This window comes from Pimephales promelas (genome assembly GCF_988280905.1).
Source record: "Pimephales promelas chromosome 3 unlocalized genomic scaffold, fPimPro1.hap1.1 SUPER_3_unloc_1, whole genome shotgun sequence".
In the NCBI taxonomy this organism is placed as follows: Eukaryota; Metazoa; Chordata; class Actinopteri; order Cypriniformes; family Leuciscidae; genus Pimephales; species Pimephales promelas.
Window position 1 is genome coordinate 532,501 of NW_028297295.1, and position 12,344 is coordinate 544,844.

The 12,344-nt window shown below is 45.8% G+C and overlaps 54 non-coding genes across 54 annotated transcripts in view; all 54 read right to left on the minus strand.

The window, feature by feature from the left end:
- The window catches only part of LOC148964223 (5S ribosomal RNA), a 119-nt gene extending 55 nt beyond the window's left edge, over positions 1–64 (minus strand). Inside the window, exon 1 of the ribosomal RNA XR_016152468.1 lies at positions 1–64. This exon is cut by the window's left edge and continues 55 nt beyond it. This is a non-coding gene — a ribosomal RNA (5S ribosomal RNA).
- A 92-nt stretch (positions 65–156) lies between these two features.
- LOC148964224 (5S ribosomal RNA) lies at positions 157–275 on the minus strand. Its single transcript, XR_016152469.1, has one exon. It is a non-coding gene; the product is annotated as a 5S ribosomal RNA (ribosomal RNA).
- Positions 276–448: 173 nt separating this feature from the next.
- Positions 449–567, minus strand: LOC148964225 (5S ribosomal RNA). Its single transcript, XR_016152470.1, has one exon. It is a non-coding gene; the product is annotated as a 5S ribosomal RNA (ribosomal RNA).
- A 92-nt stretch (positions 568–659) lies between these two features.
- Positions 660–778, minus strand: LOC148964226 (5S ribosomal RNA). Its single transcript, XR_016152471.1, has one exon. It is a non-coding gene; the product is annotated as a 5S ribosomal RNA (ribosomal RNA).
- Positions 779–948: 170 nt separating this feature from the next.
- LOC148964227 (5S ribosomal RNA) lies at positions 949–1,067 on the minus strand. The gene has a single exon (XR_016152472.1). It is a non-coding gene; the product is annotated as a 5S ribosomal RNA (ribosomal RNA).
- Positions 1,068–1,159: 92 nt separating this feature from the next.
- Positions 1,160–1,278, minus strand: LOC148964228 (5S ribosomal RNA). Its single transcript, XR_016152473.1, has one exon. It is a non-coding gene; the product is annotated as a 5S ribosomal RNA (ribosomal RNA).
- A 174-nt stretch (positions 1,279–1,452) lies between these two features.
- LOC148964229 (5S ribosomal RNA) lies at positions 1,453–1,571 on the minus strand. Its single transcript, XR_016152474.1, has one exon. It is a non-coding gene; the product is annotated as a 5S ribosomal RNA (ribosomal RNA).
- Positions 1,572–1,663: 92 nt separating this feature from the next.
- On the minus strand, positions 1,664–1,782 carry LOC148964230 (5S ribosomal RNA). Its single transcript, XR_016152475.1, has one exon. It is a non-coding gene; the product is annotated as a 5S ribosomal RNA (ribosomal RNA).
- Positions 1,783–1,952: 170 nt separating this feature from the next.
- LOC148964231 (5S ribosomal RNA) lies at positions 1,953–2,071 on the minus strand. The gene has a single exon (XR_016152477.1). It is a non-coding gene; the product is annotated as a 5S ribosomal RNA (ribosomal RNA).
- Positions 2,072–2,163: 92 nt separating this feature from the next.
- On the minus strand, positions 2,164–2,282 carry LOC148964232 (5S ribosomal RNA). The gene has a single exon (XR_016152478.1). It is a non-coding gene; the product is annotated as a 5S ribosomal RNA (ribosomal RNA).
- A 92-nt stretch (positions 2,283–2,374) lies between these two features.
- LOC148964233 (5S ribosomal RNA) lies at positions 2,375–2,493 on the minus strand. The gene has a single exon (XR_016152479.1). It is a non-coding gene; the product is annotated as a 5S ribosomal RNA (ribosomal RNA).
- Positions 2,494–2,585: 92 nt separating this feature from the next.
- On the minus strand, positions 2,586–2,704 carry LOC148964234 (5S ribosomal RNA). The gene has a single exon (XR_016152480.1). It is a non-coding gene; the product is annotated as a 5S ribosomal RNA (ribosomal RNA).
- A 92-nt stretch (positions 2,705–2,796) lies between these two features.
- LOC148964235 (5S ribosomal RNA) lies at positions 2,797–2,915 on the minus strand. The gene has a single exon (XR_016153276.1). It is a non-coding gene; the product is annotated as a 5S ribosomal RNA (ribosomal RNA).
- A 92-nt stretch (positions 2,916–3,007) lies between these two features.
- On the minus strand, positions 3,008–3,126 carry LOC148964236 (5S ribosomal RNA). The gene has a single exon (XR_016152481.1). It is a non-coding gene; the product is annotated as a 5S ribosomal RNA (ribosomal RNA).
- A 92-nt stretch (positions 3,127–3,218) lies between these two features.
- Positions 3,219–3,337, minus strand: LOC148964237 (5S ribosomal RNA). The gene has a single exon (XR_016152482.1). It is a non-coding gene; the product is annotated as a 5S ribosomal RNA (ribosomal RNA).
- Positions 3,338–3,429: 92 nt separating this feature from the next.
- LOC148964238 (5S ribosomal RNA) lies at positions 3,430–3,548 on the minus strand. Its single transcript, XR_016152483.1, has one exon. It is a non-coding gene; the product is annotated as a 5S ribosomal RNA (ribosomal RNA).
- A 92-nt stretch (positions 3,549–3,640) lies between these two features.
- On the minus strand, positions 3,641–3,759 carry LOC148964239 (5S ribosomal RNA). The gene has a single exon (XR_016152484.1). It is a non-coding gene; the product is annotated as a 5S ribosomal RNA (ribosomal RNA).
- A 92-nt stretch (positions 3,760–3,851) lies between these two features.
- LOC148964240 (5S ribosomal RNA) lies at positions 3,852–3,970 on the minus strand. The gene has a single exon (XR_016152485.1). It is a non-coding gene; the product is annotated as a 5S ribosomal RNA (ribosomal RNA).
- A 173-nt stretch (positions 3,971–4,143) lies between these two features.
- On the minus strand, positions 4,144–4,262 carry LOC148964241 (5S ribosomal RNA). The gene has a single exon (XR_016152486.1). It is a non-coding gene; the product is annotated as a 5S ribosomal RNA (ribosomal RNA).
- Positions 4,263–4,354: 92 nt separating this feature from the next.
- Positions 4,355–4,473, minus strand: LOC148964242 (5S ribosomal RNA). Its single transcript, XR_016152488.1, has one exon. It is a non-coding gene; the product is annotated as a 5S ribosomal RNA (ribosomal RNA).
- A 92-nt stretch (positions 4,474–4,565) lies between these two features.
- LOC148964243 (5S ribosomal RNA) lies at positions 4,566–4,684 on the minus strand. Its single transcript, XR_016152489.1, has one exon. It is a non-coding gene; the product is annotated as a 5S ribosomal RNA (ribosomal RNA).
- A 92-nt stretch (positions 4,685–4,776) lies between these two features.
- On the minus strand, positions 4,777–4,895 carry LOC148964244 (5S ribosomal RNA). The gene has a single exon (XR_016152490.1). It is a non-coding gene; the product is annotated as a 5S ribosomal RNA (ribosomal RNA).
- A 171-nt stretch (positions 4,896–5,066) lies between these two features.
- LOC148964245 (5S ribosomal RNA) lies at positions 5,067–5,185 on the minus strand. Its single transcript, XR_016152491.1, has one exon. It is a non-coding gene; the product is annotated as a 5S ribosomal RNA (ribosomal RNA).
- A 92-nt stretch (positions 5,186–5,277) lies between these two features.
- LOC148964246 (5S ribosomal RNA) lies at positions 5,278–5,396 on the minus strand. Its single transcript, XR_016152492.1, has one exon. It is a non-coding gene; the product is annotated as a 5S ribosomal RNA (ribosomal RNA).
- Positions 5,397–5,488: 92 nt separating this feature from the next.
- On the minus strand, positions 5,489–5,607 carry LOC148964247 (5S ribosomal RNA). Its single transcript, XR_016152493.1, has one exon. It is a non-coding gene; the product is annotated as a 5S ribosomal RNA (ribosomal RNA).
- Positions 5,608–5,780: 173 nt separating this feature from the next.
- LOC148964248 (5S ribosomal RNA) lies at positions 5,781–5,899 on the minus strand. Its single transcript, XR_016152494.1, has one exon. It is a non-coding gene; the product is annotated as a 5S ribosomal RNA (ribosomal RNA).
- Positions 5,900–5,991: 92 nt separating this feature from the next.
- LOC148964249 (5S ribosomal RNA) lies at positions 5,992–6,110 on the minus strand. The gene has a single exon (XR_016153277.1). It is a non-coding gene; the product is annotated as a 5S ribosomal RNA (ribosomal RNA).
- A 92-nt stretch (positions 6,111–6,202) lies between these two features.
- On the minus strand, positions 6,203–6,321 carry LOC148964250 (5S ribosomal RNA). Its single transcript, XR_016152495.1, has one exon. It is a non-coding gene; the product is annotated as a 5S ribosomal RNA (ribosomal RNA).
- A 92-nt stretch (positions 6,322–6,413) lies between these two features.
- LOC148964251 (5S ribosomal RNA) lies at positions 6,414–6,532 on the minus strand. The gene has a single exon (XR_016152496.1). It is a non-coding gene; the product is annotated as a 5S ribosomal RNA (ribosomal RNA).
- Positions 6,533–6,703: 171 nt separating this feature from the next.
- On the minus strand, positions 6,704–6,822 carry LOC148964252 (5S ribosomal RNA). The gene has a single exon (XR_016152497.1). It is a non-coding gene; the product is annotated as a 5S ribosomal RNA (ribosomal RNA).
- A 92-nt stretch (positions 6,823–6,914) lies between these two features.
- On the minus strand, positions 6,915–7,033 carry LOC148964253 (5S ribosomal RNA). Its single transcript, XR_016152499.1, has one exon. It is a non-coding gene; the product is annotated as a 5S ribosomal RNA (ribosomal RNA).
- Positions 7,034–7,125: 92 nt separating this feature from the next.
- Positions 7,126–7,244, minus strand: LOC148964254 (5S ribosomal RNA). Its single transcript, XR_016152500.1, has one exon. It is a non-coding gene; the product is annotated as a 5S ribosomal RNA (ribosomal RNA).
- Positions 7,245–7,336: 92 nt separating this feature from the next.
- Positions 7,337–7,455, minus strand: LOC148964255 (5S ribosomal RNA). Its single transcript, XR_016152501.1, has one exon. It is a non-coding gene; the product is annotated as a 5S ribosomal RNA (ribosomal RNA).
- Positions 7,456–7,547: 92 nt separating this feature from the next.
- On the minus strand, positions 7,548–7,666 carry LOC148964256 (5S ribosomal RNA). Its single transcript, XR_016153278.1, has one exon. It is a non-coding gene; the product is annotated as a 5S ribosomal RNA (ribosomal RNA).
- A 92-nt stretch (positions 7,667–7,758) lies between these two features.
- LOC148964257 (5S ribosomal RNA) lies at positions 7,759–7,877 on the minus strand. Its single transcript, XR_016152502.1, has one exon. It is a non-coding gene; the product is annotated as a 5S ribosomal RNA (ribosomal RNA).
- A 92-nt stretch (positions 7,878–7,969) lies between these two features.
- Positions 7,970–8,088, minus strand: LOC148964258 (5S ribosomal RNA). Its single transcript, XR_016152503.1, has one exon. It is a non-coding gene; the product is annotated as a 5S ribosomal RNA (ribosomal RNA).
- A 92-nt stretch (positions 8,089–8,180) lies between these two features.
- On the minus strand, positions 8,181–8,299 carry LOC148964259 (5S ribosomal RNA). The gene has a single exon (XR_016152504.1). It is a non-coding gene; the product is annotated as a 5S ribosomal RNA (ribosomal RNA).
- Positions 8,300–8,475: 176 nt separating this feature from the next.
- LOC148964260 (5S ribosomal RNA) lies at positions 8,476–8,594 on the minus strand. The gene has a single exon (XR_016152505.1). It is a non-coding gene; the product is annotated as a 5S ribosomal RNA (ribosomal RNA).
- Positions 8,595–8,686: 92 nt separating this feature from the next.
- LOC148964261 (5S ribosomal RNA) lies at positions 8,687–8,805 on the minus strand. Its single transcript, XR_016152506.1, has one exon. It is a non-coding gene; the product is annotated as a 5S ribosomal RNA (ribosomal RNA).
- Positions 8,806–8,897: 92 nt separating this feature from the next.
- Positions 8,898–9,016, minus strand: LOC148964262 (5S ribosomal RNA). Its single transcript, XR_016152507.1, has one exon. It is a non-coding gene; the product is annotated as a 5S ribosomal RNA (ribosomal RNA).
- Positions 9,017–9,191: 175 nt separating this feature from the next.
- On the minus strand, positions 9,192–9,310 carry LOC148964263 (5S ribosomal RNA). Its single transcript, XR_016152508.1, has one exon. It is a non-coding gene; the product is annotated as a 5S ribosomal RNA (ribosomal RNA).
- Positions 9,311–9,402: 92 nt separating this feature from the next.
- Positions 9,403–9,521, minus strand: LOC148964264 (5S ribosomal RNA). The gene has a single exon (XR_016152510.1). It is a non-coding gene; the product is annotated as a 5S ribosomal RNA (ribosomal RNA).
- A 170-nt stretch (positions 9,522–9,691) lies between these two features.
- Positions 9,692–9,810, minus strand: LOC148964265 (5S ribosomal RNA). The gene has a single exon (XR_016152511.1). It is a non-coding gene; the product is annotated as a 5S ribosomal RNA (ribosomal RNA).
- Positions 9,811–9,902: 92 nt separating this feature from the next.
- LOC148964266 (5S ribosomal RNA) lies at positions 9,903–10,021 on the minus strand. The gene has a single exon (XR_016152512.1). It is a non-coding gene; the product is annotated as a 5S ribosomal RNA (ribosomal RNA).
- A 174-nt stretch (positions 10,022–10,195) lies between these two features.
- On the minus strand, positions 10,196–10,314 carry LOC148964267 (5S ribosomal RNA). The gene has a single exon (XR_016152513.1). It is a non-coding gene; the product is annotated as a 5S ribosomal RNA (ribosomal RNA).
- A 92-nt stretch (positions 10,315–10,406) lies between these two features.
- Positions 10,407–10,525, minus strand: LOC148964268 (5S ribosomal RNA). The gene has a single exon (XR_016152514.1). It is a non-coding gene; the product is annotated as a 5S ribosomal RNA (ribosomal RNA).
- A 170-nt stretch (positions 10,526–10,695) lies between these two features.
- LOC148964269 (5S ribosomal RNA) lies at positions 10,696–10,814 on the minus strand. Its single transcript, XR_016152515.1, has one exon. It is a non-coding gene; the product is annotated as a 5S ribosomal RNA (ribosomal RNA).
- Positions 10,815–10,906: 92 nt separating this feature from the next.
- LOC148964270 (5S ribosomal RNA) lies at positions 10,907–11,025 on the minus strand. The gene has a single exon (XR_016152516.1). It is a non-coding gene; the product is annotated as a 5S ribosomal RNA (ribosomal RNA).
- A 92-nt stretch (positions 11,026–11,117) lies between these two features.
- Positions 11,118–11,236, minus strand: LOC148964271 (5S ribosomal RNA). Its single transcript, XR_016152517.1, has one exon. It is a non-coding gene; the product is annotated as a 5S ribosomal RNA (ribosomal RNA).
- A 92-nt stretch (positions 11,237–11,328) lies between these two features.
- Positions 11,329–11,447, minus strand: LOC148964272 (5S ribosomal RNA). The gene has a single exon (XR_016152518.1). It is a non-coding gene; the product is annotated as a 5S ribosomal RNA (ribosomal RNA).
- A 92-nt stretch (positions 11,448–11,539) lies between these two features.
- Positions 11,540–11,658, minus strand: LOC148964273 (5S ribosomal RNA). Its single transcript, XR_016153279.1, has one exon. It is a non-coding gene; the product is annotated as a 5S ribosomal RNA (ribosomal RNA).
- A 92-nt stretch (positions 11,659–11,750) lies between these two features.
- On the minus strand, positions 11,751–11,869 carry LOC148964274 (5S ribosomal RNA). The gene has a single exon (XR_016152519.1). It is a non-coding gene; the product is annotated as a 5S ribosomal RNA (ribosomal RNA).
- Positions 11,870–11,961: 92 nt separating this feature from the next.
- LOC148964275 (5S ribosomal RNA) lies at positions 11,962–12,080 on the minus strand. Its single transcript, XR_016152521.1, has one exon. It is a non-coding gene; the product is annotated as a 5S ribosomal RNA (ribosomal RNA).
- Positions 12,081–12,172: 92 nt separating this feature from the next.
- On the minus strand, positions 12,173–12,291 carry LOC148964276 (5S ribosomal RNA). The gene has a single exon (XR_016152522.1). It is a non-coding gene; the product is annotated as a 5S ribosomal RNA (ribosomal RNA).
- Between the last annotated feature and the right edge of the window lie 53 nt (positions 12,292–12,344).

A 12,344-nucleotide genomic window follows, 5' to 3' on the forward strand; every position in this document is an offset into this window, starting at 1 on the left:
CGACCCTGCTTAGCTTCCGAGATCAGACGAGTTCGGGCGTTCTCAAGGTGGTATGGCCGTAAGCAAAATCTGCTGCCAAAATTGGGCTATTTGAATGGTTAGAACATTAGGGTAGTAAACCATATAAAGCTTACTAGGTCTCCCATCCAACAATAAAGCTTACAGCACCTGGTATTCCCAGGCGGTCTCCCATCCAAGTACTAACCAGGCCCGACCCTGCTTAGCTTCCGAGATCAGACGAGTTCGGGCGTTCTCAAGGTGGTATGGCCGTAAGCGAAATCTGCTGCCAAAATTGGGCTATTTGAAGAAAAAAAAAAGAGACTCTTTCAGGCTTTCTGAAGAAACTCAGAGACGATTTCAGGCATTTTGAGGGGGAAAAAAGACAATTTAGGATTTTTGAACCATTTCATTGACTCTTATTTTTTTTTTTTTTTTTTTTAAACAATAAAGCTTACAGCACCTGGTATTCCCAGGCGGTCTCCCATCCAAGTACTAACCAGGCCCGACCCTGCTTAGCTTCCGAGATCAGACGAGTTCGGGCGTTCTCAAGGTGGTATGGCCGTAAGCAAAATCTGCTGCCAAAATTGGGCTATTTGAATGGTTAGAACATTAGGGTAGTAAACCATATAAAGCTTACTAGGTCTCCCATCCAACAATAAAGCTTACAGCACCTGGTATTCCCAGGCGGTCTCCCATCCAAGTACTAACCAGGCCCGACCCTGCTTAGCTTCCGAGATCAGACGAGTTCGGGCGTTCTCAAGGTGGTATGGCCGTAAGCGAAATCTGCTGCCAAAATTGGGCTATTTGAAGAAAAAAAAAGAGACTCTTTCAGGCTTTCTGAAGAAACTCAGAGACGATTTCAGGCATTTTGAGGGGGAAAAAAGACAATTTAGGATTTTTGAACAATTTCATTGACTCTTTTTTTTTTTTTTTTTTTTTAAACAATAAAGCTTACAGCACCTGGTATTCCCAGGCGGTCTCCCATCCAAGTACTAACCAGGCCCGACCCTGCTTAGCTTCCGAGATCAGACGAGTTCGGGCGTTCTCAAGGTGGTATGGCCGTAAGCAAAATCTGCTGCCAAAATTGGGCTATTTGAATGGTTAGAACATTAGGGTAGTAAACCATATAAAGCTTACTAGGTCTCCCATCCAACAATAAAGCTTACAGCACCTGGTATTCCCAGGCGGTCTCCCATCCAAGTACTAACCAGGCCCGACCCTGCTTAGCTTCCGAGATCAGACGAGTTCGGGCGTTCTCAAGGTGGTATGGCCGTAAGCGAAATCTGCTGCCAAAATTGGGCTATTTGAAGAAAAAAAAAAGAGACTCTTTCAGGCTTTCTGAAGAAACTCAGAGACGATTTCAGGCATTTTGAGGGGGAAAAAAGACAATTTAGGATTTTTGAACCATTTCATTGACTCTTATTTTTTTTTTTTTTTTTTTTTAAACAATAAAGCTTACAGCACCTGGTATTCCCAGGCGGTCTCCCATCCAAGTACTAACCAGGCCCGACCCTGCTTAGCTTCCGAGATCAGACGAGTTCGGGCGTTCTCAAGGTGGTATGGCCGTAAGCAAAATCTGCTGCCAAAATTGGGCTATTTGAATGGTTAGAACATTAGGGTAGTAAACCATATAAAGCTTACTAGGTCTCCCATCCAACAATAAAGCTTACAGCACCTGGTATTCCCAGGCGGTCTCCCATCCAAGTACTAACCAGGCCCGACCCTGCTTAGCTTCCGAGATCAGACGAGTTCGGGCGTTCTCAAGGTGGTATGGCCGTAAGCGAAATCTGCTGCCAAAATTGGGCTATTTGAAGAAAAAAAAAGAGACTCTTTCAGGCTTTCTGAAGAAACTCAGAGACGATTTCAGGCATTTTGAGGGGGAAAAAAGACAATTTAGGATTTTTGAACAATTTCATTGACTCTTTTTTTTTTTTTTTTTTTTTAAACAATAAAGCTTACAGCACCTGGTATTCCCAGGCGGTCTCCCATCCAAGTACTAACCAGGCCCGACCCTGCTTAGCTTCCGAGATCAGACGAGTTCGGGCGTTCTCAAGGTGGTATGGCCGTAAGCAAAATCTGCTGCCAAAATTGGGCTATTTGAATGGTTAGAACATTAGGGTAGTAAACCATATAAAGCTTACTAGGTCTCCCATCCAACAATAAAGCTTACAGCACCTGGTATTCCCAGGCGGTCTCCCATCCAAGTACTAACCAGGCCCGACCCTGCTTAGCTTCCGAGATCAGACGAGTTCGGGCGTTCTCAAGGTGGTATGGCCGTAAGCAAAATCTGCTGCCAAAATTGGGCTATTTGAATGGTTAGAACATTAGGGTAGTAAACCATATAAAGCTTACTAGGTCTCCCATCCAACAATAAAGCTTACAGCACCTGGTATTCCCAGGCGGTCTCCCATCCAAGTACTAACCAGGCCCGACCCTGCTTAGCTTCCGAGATCAGACGAGTTCGGGCGTTCTCAAGGTGGTATGGCCGTAAGCAAAATCTGCTGCCAAAATTGGGCTTTTTGAATGGTTAGAACATTAGGGTAGTAAACCATATAAAGCTTACTAGGTCTCCCATCCAACAATAAAGCTTACAGCACCTGGTATTCCCAGGCGGTCTCCCATCCAAGTACTAACCAGGCCCGACCCTGCTTAGCTTCCGAGATCAGACGAGTTCGGGCGTTCTCAAGGTGGTATGGCCGTAAGCAAAATCTGCTGCCAAAATTGGGCTATTTGAATGGTTAGAACATTAGGGTAGTAAACCATATAAAGCTTACTAGGTGTCCCATCCAACAATAAAGCTTACAGCACCTGGTATTCCCAGGCGGTCTCCCATCCAAGTACTAACCAGGCCCGACCCTGCTTTGCTTCCGAGATCAGACGAGTTCGGGCGTTCTCAAGGTGGTATGGCCGTAAGCAAAATCTGCTGCCAAAATTGGGCTATTTGAATGGTTAGAACATTAGGGTAGTAAACCATATAAAGCTTACTAGGTCTCCCATCCAACAATAAAGCTTACAGCACCTGGTATTCCCAGGCGGTCTCCCATCCAAGTACTAACCAGGCCCGACCCTGCTTAGCTTCCGAGATCAGACGAGTTCGGGCGTTCTCAAGGTGGTATGGCCGTAAGCGAAATCTGCTGCCAAAATTGGGCTATTTGAATGGTTAGAACATTAGGGTAGTAAACCATATAAAGCTTACTAGGTCTCCCATCCAACAATAAAGCTTACAGCACCTGGTATTCCCAGGCGGTCTCCCATCCAAGTACTAACCAGGCCCGACCCTGCTTAGCTTCCGAGATCAGACGAGTTCGGGCGTTCTCAAGGTGGTATGGCCGTAAGCGAAATCTGCTGCCAAAATTGGGCTTTTTGAATGGTTAGAACATTAGGGTAGTAAACCATATAAAGCTTACTAGGTCTCCCATCCAACAATAAAGCTTACAGCACCTGGTATTCCCAGGCGGTCTCCCATCCAAGTACTAACCAGGCCCGACCCTGCTTAGCTTCCGAGATCAGACGAGTTCGGGCGTTCTCAAGGTGGTATGGCCGTAAGCAAAATCTGCTGCCAAAATTGGGCTTTTTGAATGGTTAGAACATTAGGGTAGTAAACCATATAAAGCTTACTAGGTCTCCCATCCAACAATAAAGCTTACAGCACCTGGTATTCCCAGGCGGTCTCCCATCCAAGTACTAACCAGGCCCGACCCTGCTTAGCTTCCGAGATCAGACGAGTTCGGGCGTTCTCAAGGTGGTATGGCCGTAAGCAAAATCTGCTGCCAAAATTGGGCTATTTGAATGGTTAGAACATTAGGGTAGTAAACCATATAAAGCTTACTAGGTCTCCCATCCAACAATAAAGCTTACAGCACCTGGTATTCCCAGGCGGTCTCCCATCCAAGTACTAACCAGGCCCGACCCTGCTTAGCTTCCGAGATCAGACGAGTTCGGGCGTTCTCAAGGTGGTATGGCCGTAAGCGAAATCTGCTGCCAAAATTGGGCTATTTGAAGAAAAAAAAAAGAGACTCTTTCAGGCTTTCTGAAGAAACTCAGAGACGATTTCAGGCATTTTGAGGGGGAAAAAAGACAATTTAGGATTTTTGAACCATTTCATTGACTCATTTTTTTTTTTTTTTTTTTTTTAAACAATAAAGCTTACAGCACCTGGTATTCCCAGGCGGTCTCCCATCCAAGTACTAACCAGGCCCGACCCTGCTTAGCTTCCGAGATCAGACGAGTTCGGGCGTTCTCAAGGTGGTATGGCCGTAAGCAAAATCTGCTGCCAAAATTGGGCTTTTTGAATGGTTAGAACATTAGGGTAGTAAACCATATAAAGCTTACTAGGTCTCCCATCCAACAATAAAGCTTACAGCACCTGGTATTCCCAGGCGGTCTCCCATCCAAGTACTAACCAGGCCCGACCCTGCTTAGCTTCCGAGATCAGACGAGTTCGGGCGTTCTCAAGGTGGTATGGCCGTAAGCAAAATCTGCTGCCAAAATTGGGCTTTTTGAATGGTTAGAACATTAGGGTAGTAAACCATATAAAGCTTACTAGGTCTCCCATCCAACAATAAAGCTTACAGCACCTGGTATTCCCAGGCGGTCTCCCATCCAAGTACTAACCAGGCCCGACCCTGCTTAGCTTCCGAGATCAGACGAGTTCGGGCGTTCTCAAGGTGGTATGGCCGTAAGCAAAATCTGCTGCCAAAATTGGGCTATTTGAATGGTTAGAACATTAGGGTAGTAAACCATATAAAGCTTACTAGGTCTCCCATCCAACAATAAAGCTTACAGCACCTGGTATTCCCAGGCGGTCTCCCATCCAAGTACTAACCAGGCCCGACCCTGCTTAGCTTCCGAGATCAGACGAGTTCGGGCGTTCTCAAGGTGGTATGGCCGTAAGCGAAATCTGCTGCCAAAATTGGGCTATTTGAAGAAAAAAAAAGAGACTCTTTCAGGCTTTCTGAAGAAACTCAGAGACGATTTCAGGCATTTTGAGGGGGAAAAAAGACAATTTAGGATTTTTGAACTATTTCATTGACTCTTTTTTTTTTTTTTTTTTTTTTAAACAATAAAGCTTACAGCACCTGGTATTCCCAGGCGGTCTCCCATCCAAGTACTAACCAGGCCCGACCCTGCTTAGCTTCCGAGATCAGACGAGTTCGGGCGTTCTCAAGGTGGTATGGCCGTAAGCAAAATCTGCTGCCAAAATTGGGCTATTTGAATGGTTAGAACATTAGGGTAGTAAACCATATAAAGCTTACTAGGTCTCCCATCCAACAATAAAGCTTACAGCACCTGGTATTCCCAGGCGGTCTCCCATCCAAGTACTAACCAGGCCCGACCCTGCTTAGCTTCCGAGATCAGACGAGTTCGGGCGTTCTCAAGGTGGTATGGCCGTAAGCAAAATCTGCTGCCAAAATTGGGCTATTTGAATGGTTAGAACATTAGGGTAGTAAACCATATAAAGCTTACTAGGTCTCCCATCCAACAATAAAGCTTACAGCACCTGGTATTCCCAGGCGGTCTCCCATCCAAGTACTAACCAGGCCCGACCCTGCTTAGCTTCCGAGATCAGACGAGTTCGGGCGTTCTCAAGGTGGTATGGCCGTAAGCGAAATCTGCTGCCAAAATTGGGCTATTTGAAGAAAAAAAAAAGAGACTCTTTCAGGCTTTCTGAAGAAACTCAGAGACGATTTCAGGCATTTTGAGGGGGAAAAAAGACAATTTAGGATTTTTGAACCATTTCATTGACTCTTTTTTTTTTTTTTTTTTTTTTTAAACAATAAAGCTTACAGCACCTGGTATTCCCAGGCGGTCTCCCATCCAAGTACTAACCAGGCCCGACCCTGCTTAGCTTCCGAGATCAGACGAGTTCGGGCGTTCTCAAGGTGGTATGGCCGTAAGCAAAATCTGCTGCCAAAATTGGGCTTTTTGAATGGTTAGAACATTAGGGTAGTAAACCATATAAAGCTTACTAGGTGTCCCATCCAACAATAAAGCTTACAGCACCTGGTATTCCCAGGCGGTCTCCCATCCAAGTACTAACCAGGCCCGACCCTGCTTTGCTTCCGAGATCAGACGAGTTCGGGCGTTCTCAAGGTGGTATGGCCGTAAGCAAAATCTGCTGCCAAAATTGGGCTATTTGAATGGTTAGAACATTAGGGTAGTAAACCATATAAAGCTTACTAGGTCTCCCATCCAACAATAAAGCTTACAGCACCTGGTATTCCCAGGCGGTCTCCCATCCAAGTACTAACCAGGCCCGACCCTGCTTAGCTTCCGAGATCAGACGAGTTCGGGCGTTCTCAAGGTGGTATGGCCGTAAGCGAAATCTGCTGCCAAAATTGGGCTATTTGAATGGTTAGAACATTAGGGTAGTAAACCATATAAAGCTTACTAGGTCTCCCATCCAACAATAAAGCTTACAGCACCTGGTATTCCCAGGCGGTCTCCCATCCAAGTACTAACCAGGCCCGACCCTGCTTAGCTTCCGAGATCAGACGAGTTCGGGCGTTCTCAAGGTGGTATGGCCGTAAGCGAAATCTGCTGCCAAAATTGGGCTATTTGAAGAAAAAAAAAGAGACTCTTTCAGGCTTTCTGAAGAAACTCAGAGACGATTTCAGGCATTTTGAGGGGGAAAAAAGACAATTTAGGATTTTTGAACTATTTCATTGACTCTTTTTTTTTTTTTTTTTTTTTTAAACAATAAAGCTTACAGCACCTGGTATTCCCAGGCGGTCTCCCATCCAAGTACTAACCAGGCCCGACCCTGCTTAGCTTCCGAGATCAGACGAGTTCGGGCGTTCTCAAGGTGGTATGGCCGTAAGCAAAATCTGCTGCCAAAATTGGGCTATTTGAATGGTTAGAACATTAGGGTAGTAAACCATATAAAGCTTACTAGGTCTCCCATCCAACAATAAAGCTTACAGCACCTGGTATTCCCAGGCGGTCTCCCATCCAAGTACTAACCAGGCCCGACCCTGCTTAGCTTCCGAGATCAGACGAGTTCGGGCGTTCTCAAGGTGGTATGGCCGTAAGCAAAATCTGCTGCCAAAATTGGGCTATTTGAATGGTTAGAACATTAGGGTAGTAAACCATATAAAGCTTACTAGGTCTCCCATCCAACAATAAAGCTTACAGCACCTGGTATTCCCAGGCGGTCTCCCATCCAAGTACTAACCAGGCCCGACCCTGCTTAGCTTCCGAGATCAGACGAGTTCGGGCGTTCTCAAGGTGGTATGGCCGTAAGCAAAATCTGCTGCCAAAATTGGGCTTTTTGAATGGTTAGAACATTAGGGTAGTAAACCATATAAAGCTTACTAGGTCTCCCATCCAACAATAAAGCTTACAGCACCTGGTATTCCCAGGCGGTCTCCCATCCAAGTACTAACCAGGCCCGACCCTGCTTAGCTTCCGAGATCAGACGAGTTCGGGCGTTCTCAAGGTGGTATGGCCGTAAGCAAAATCTGCTGCCAAAATTGGGCTATTTGAATGGTTAGAACATTAGGGTAGTAAACCATATAAAGCTTACTAGGTGTCCCATCCAACAATAAAGCTTACAGCACCTGGTATTCCCAGGCGGTCTCCCATCCAAGTACTAACCAGGCCCGACCCTGCTTTGCTTCCGAGATCAGACGAGTTCGGGCGTTCTCAAGGTGGTATGGCCGTAAGCAAAATCTGCTGCCAAAATTGGGCTATTTGAATGGTTAGAACATTAGGGTAGTAAACCATATAAAGCTTACTAGGTCTCCCATCCAACAATAAAGCTTACAGCACCTGGTATTCCCAGGCGGTCTCCCATCCAAGTACTAACCAGGCCCGACCCTGCTTAGCTTCCGAGATCAGACGAGTTCGGGCGTTCTCAAGGTGGTATGGCCGTAAGCAAAATCTGCTGCCAAAATTGGGCTATTTGAATGGTTAGAACATTAGGGTAGTAAACCATATAAAGCTTACTAGGTCTCCCATCCAACAATAAAGCTTACAGCACCTGGTATTCCCAGGCGGTCTCCCATCCAAGTACTAACCAGGCCCGACCCTGCTTAGCTTCCGAGATCAGACGAGTTCGGGCGTTCTCAAGGTGGTATGGCCGTAAGCAAAATCTGCTGCCAAAATTGGGCTATTTGAATGGTTAGAACATTAGGGTAGTAAACCATATAAAGCTTACTAGGTCTCCCATCCAACAATATAGCTTACAGCACCTGGTATTCCCAGGCGGTCTCCCATCCAAGTACTAACCAGGCCCGACCCTGCTTAGCTTCCGAGATCAGACGAGTTCGGGCGTTCTCAAGGTGGTATGGCCGTAAGCGAAATCTGCTGCCAAAATTGGGCTATTTGAAGAAAAAAAAAAGAGACTCTTTCAGGCTTTCTGAAGAAACTCAGAGACGATTTCAGGCATTTTGAGGGGGAAAAAAGACAATTTAGGATTTTTGAACCATTTCATTGACTCTTTTTTTTATTTTTTTTTTATTTTTTAAACAATAAAGCTTACAGCACCTGGTATTCCCAGGCGGTCTCCCATCCAAGTACTAACCAGGCCCGACCCTGCTTAGCTTCCGAGATCAGACGAGTTCGGGCGTTCTCAAGGTGGTATGGCCGTAAGCAAAATCTGCTGCCAAAATTGGGCTTTTTGAATGGTTAGAACATTAGGGTAGTAAACCATATAAAGCTTACTAGGTCTCCCATCCAACAATAAAGCTTACAGCACCTGGTATTCCCAGGCGGTCTCCCATCCAAGTACTAACCAGGCCCGACCCTGCTTAGCTTCCGAGATCAGACGAGTTCGGGCGTTCTCAAGGTGGTATGGCCGTAAGCAAAATCTGCTGCCAAAATTGGGCTATTTGAATGGTTAGAACATTAGGGTAGTAAACCATATAAAGCTTACTAGGTCTCCCATCCAACAATAAAGCTTACAGCACCTGGTATTCCCAGGCGGTCTCCCATCCAAGTACTAACCAGGCCCGACCCTGCTTAGCTTCCGAGATCAGACGAGTTCGGGCGTTCTCAAGGTGGTATGGCCGTAAGCGAAATCTGCTGCCAAAATTGGGCTATTTGAAGAAAAAAAAAAAGAGACTCTTTCAGGCTTTCTGAAGAAACTCAGAGACGATTTCAGGCATTTTGAGGGGGAAAAAAGACAATTTAGGATTTTTGAACCATTTCATTGACTCTTATTTTTTTTTTTTTTTTTTTTTAAACAATAAAGCTTACAGCACCTGGTATTCCCAGGCGGTCTCCCATCCAAGTACTAACCAGGCCCGACCCTGCTTAGCTTCCGAGATCAGACGAGTTCGGGCGTTCTCAAGGTGGTATGGCCGTAAGCAAAATCTGCTGCCAAAATTGGGCTATTTGAATGGTTAGAACATTAGGGTAGTAAACCATATAAAGCTTACTAGGTCTCCCATCCAACAATAAAGCTTACAGCACCTGGTATTCCCAGGCGGTCTCCCATCCAAGTACTAACCAGGCCCGACCCTGCTTAGCTTCCGAGATCAGACGAGTTCGGGCGTTCTCAAGGTGGTATGGCCGTAAGCGAAATCTGCTGCCAAAATTGGGCTATTTGAAGAAAAAAAAAGAGACTCTTTCAGGCTTTCTGAAGAAACTCAGAGACGATTTCAGGCATTTTGAGGGGGAAAAAAGACAATTTAGGATTTTTGAACAATTTCATTGACTCTTTTTTTTTTTTTTTTTTTTTAAACAATAAAGCTTACAGCACCTGGTATTCCCAGGCGGTCTCCCATCCAAGTACTAACCAGGCCCGACCCTGCTTAGCTTCCGAGATCAGACGAGTTCGGGCGTTCTCAAGGTGGTATGGCCGTAAGCAAAATCTGCTGCCAAAATTGGGCTATTTGAATGGTTAGAACATTAGGGTAGTAAACCATATAAAGCTTACTAGGTCTCCCATCCAACAATAAAGCTTACAGCACCTGGTATTCCCAGGCGGTCTCCCATCCAAGTACTAACCAGGCCCGACCCTGCTTAGCTTCCGAGATCAGACGAGTTCGGGCGTTCTCAAGGTGGTATGGCCGTAAGCGAAATCTGCTGCCAAAATTGGGCTATTTGAAGAAAAAAAAAAGAGACTCTTTCAGGCTTTCTGAAGAAACTCAGAGACGATTTCAGGCATTTTGAGGGGGAAAAAAGACAATTTAGGATTTTTGAACCATTTCATTGACTCTTATTTTTTTTTTTTTTTTTTTTTAAACAATAAAGCTTACAGCACCTGGTATTCCCAGGCGGTCTCCCATCCAAGTACTAACCAGGCCCGACCCTGCTTAGCTTCCGAGATCAGACGAGTTCGGGCGTTCTCAAGGTGGTATGGCCGTAAGCAAAATCTGCTGCCAAAATTGGGCTATTTGAATGGTTAGAACATTAGGGTAGTAAACCATATAAAGCTTACTAGGTCTCCCATCCAACAATAAAGCTTACAGCACCTGGTATTCCCAGGCGGTCTCCCATCCAAGTACTAACCAGGCCCGACCCTGCTTAGCTTCCGAGATCAGACGAGTTCGGGCGTTCTCAAGGTGGTATGGCCGTAAGCGAAATCTGCTGCCAAAATTGGGCTATTTGAAGAAAAAAAAAGAGACTCTTTCAGGCTTTCTGAAGAAACTCAGAGACGATTTCAGGCATTTTGAGGGGGAAAAAAGACAATTTAGGATTTTTGAACAATTTCATTGACTCTTTTTTTTTTTTTTTTTTTTTAAACAATAAAGCTTACAGCACCTGGTATTCCCAGGCGGTCTCCCATCCAAGTACTAACCAGGCCCGACCCTGCTTAGCTTCCGAGATCAGACGAGTTCGGGCGTTCTCAAGGTGGTATGGCCGTAAGCAAAATCTGCTGCCAAAATTGGGCTATTTGAATGGTTAGAACATTAGGGTAGTAAACCATATAAAGCTTACTAGGTCTCCCATCCAACAATAAAGCTTACAGCACCTGGTATTCCCAGGCGGTCTCCCATCCAAGTACTAACCAGGCCCGACCCTGCTTAGCTTCCGAGATCAGACGAGTTCGGGCGTTCTCAAGGTGGTATGGCCGTAAGCAAAATCTGCTGCCAAAATTGGGCTATTTGAATGGTTAGAACATTAGGGTAGTAAACCATATAAAGCTTACTAGGTCTCCCATCCAACAATAAAGCTTACAGCACCTGGTATTCCCAGGCGGTCTCCCATCCAAGTACTAACCAGGCCCGACCCTGCTTAGCTTCCGAGATCAGACGAGTTCGGGCGTTCTCAAGGTGGTATGGCCGTAAGCAAAATCTGCTGCCAAAATTGGGCTTTTTGAATGGTTAGAACATTAGGGTAGTAAACCATATAAAGCTTACTAGGTCTCCCATCCAACAATAAAGCTTACAGCACCTGGTATTCCCAGGCGGTCTCCCATCCAAGTACTAACCAGGCCCGACCCTGCTTAGCTTCCGAGATCAGACGAGTTCGGGCGTTCTCAAGGTGGTATGGCCGTAAGCAAAATCTGCTGCCAAAATTGGGCTATTTGAATGGTTAGAACATTAGGGTAGTAAACCATATAAAGCTTACTAGGTGTCCCATCCAACAATAAAGCTTACAGCACCTGGTATTCCCAGGCGGTCTCCCATCCAAGTACTAACCAGGCCCGACCCTGCTTTGCTTCCGAGATCAGACGAGTTCGGGCGTTCTCAAGGTGGTATGGCCGTAAGCAAAATCTGCTGCCAAAATTGGGCTATTTGAATGGTTAGAACATTAGGGTAGTAAACCATATAAAGCTTACTAGGTCTCCCATCCAACAATAAAGCTTACAGCACCTGGTATTCCCAGGCGGTCTCCCATCCAAGTACTAACCAGGCCCGACCCTGCTTAGCTTCCGAGATCAGACGAGTTCGGGCGTTCTCAAGGTGGTATGGCCGTAAGCGAAATCTGCTGCCAAAATTGGGCTATTTGAATGGTTAGAACATTAGGGTAGTAAACCATATAAAGCTTACTAGGTCTCCCATCCAACAATAAAGCTTACAGCACCTGGTATTCCCAGGCGGTCTCCCATCCAAGTACTAACCAGGCCCGACCCTGCTTAGCTTCCGAGATCAGACGAGTTCGGGCGTTCTCAAGGTGGTATGGCCGTAAGCGAAATCTGCTGCCAAAATTGGGCTTTTTGAATGGTTAGAACATTAGGGTAGTAAACCATATAAAGCTTACTAGGTCTCCCATCCAACAATAAAGCTTACAGCACCTGGTATTCCCAGGCGGTCTCCCATCCAAGTACTAACCAGGCCCGACCCTGCTTAGCTTCCGAGATCAGACGAGTTCGGGCGTTCTCAAGGTGGTATGGCCGTAAGCAAAATCTGCTGCCAAAATTGGGCTTTTTGAATGGTTAGAACATTAGGGTAGTA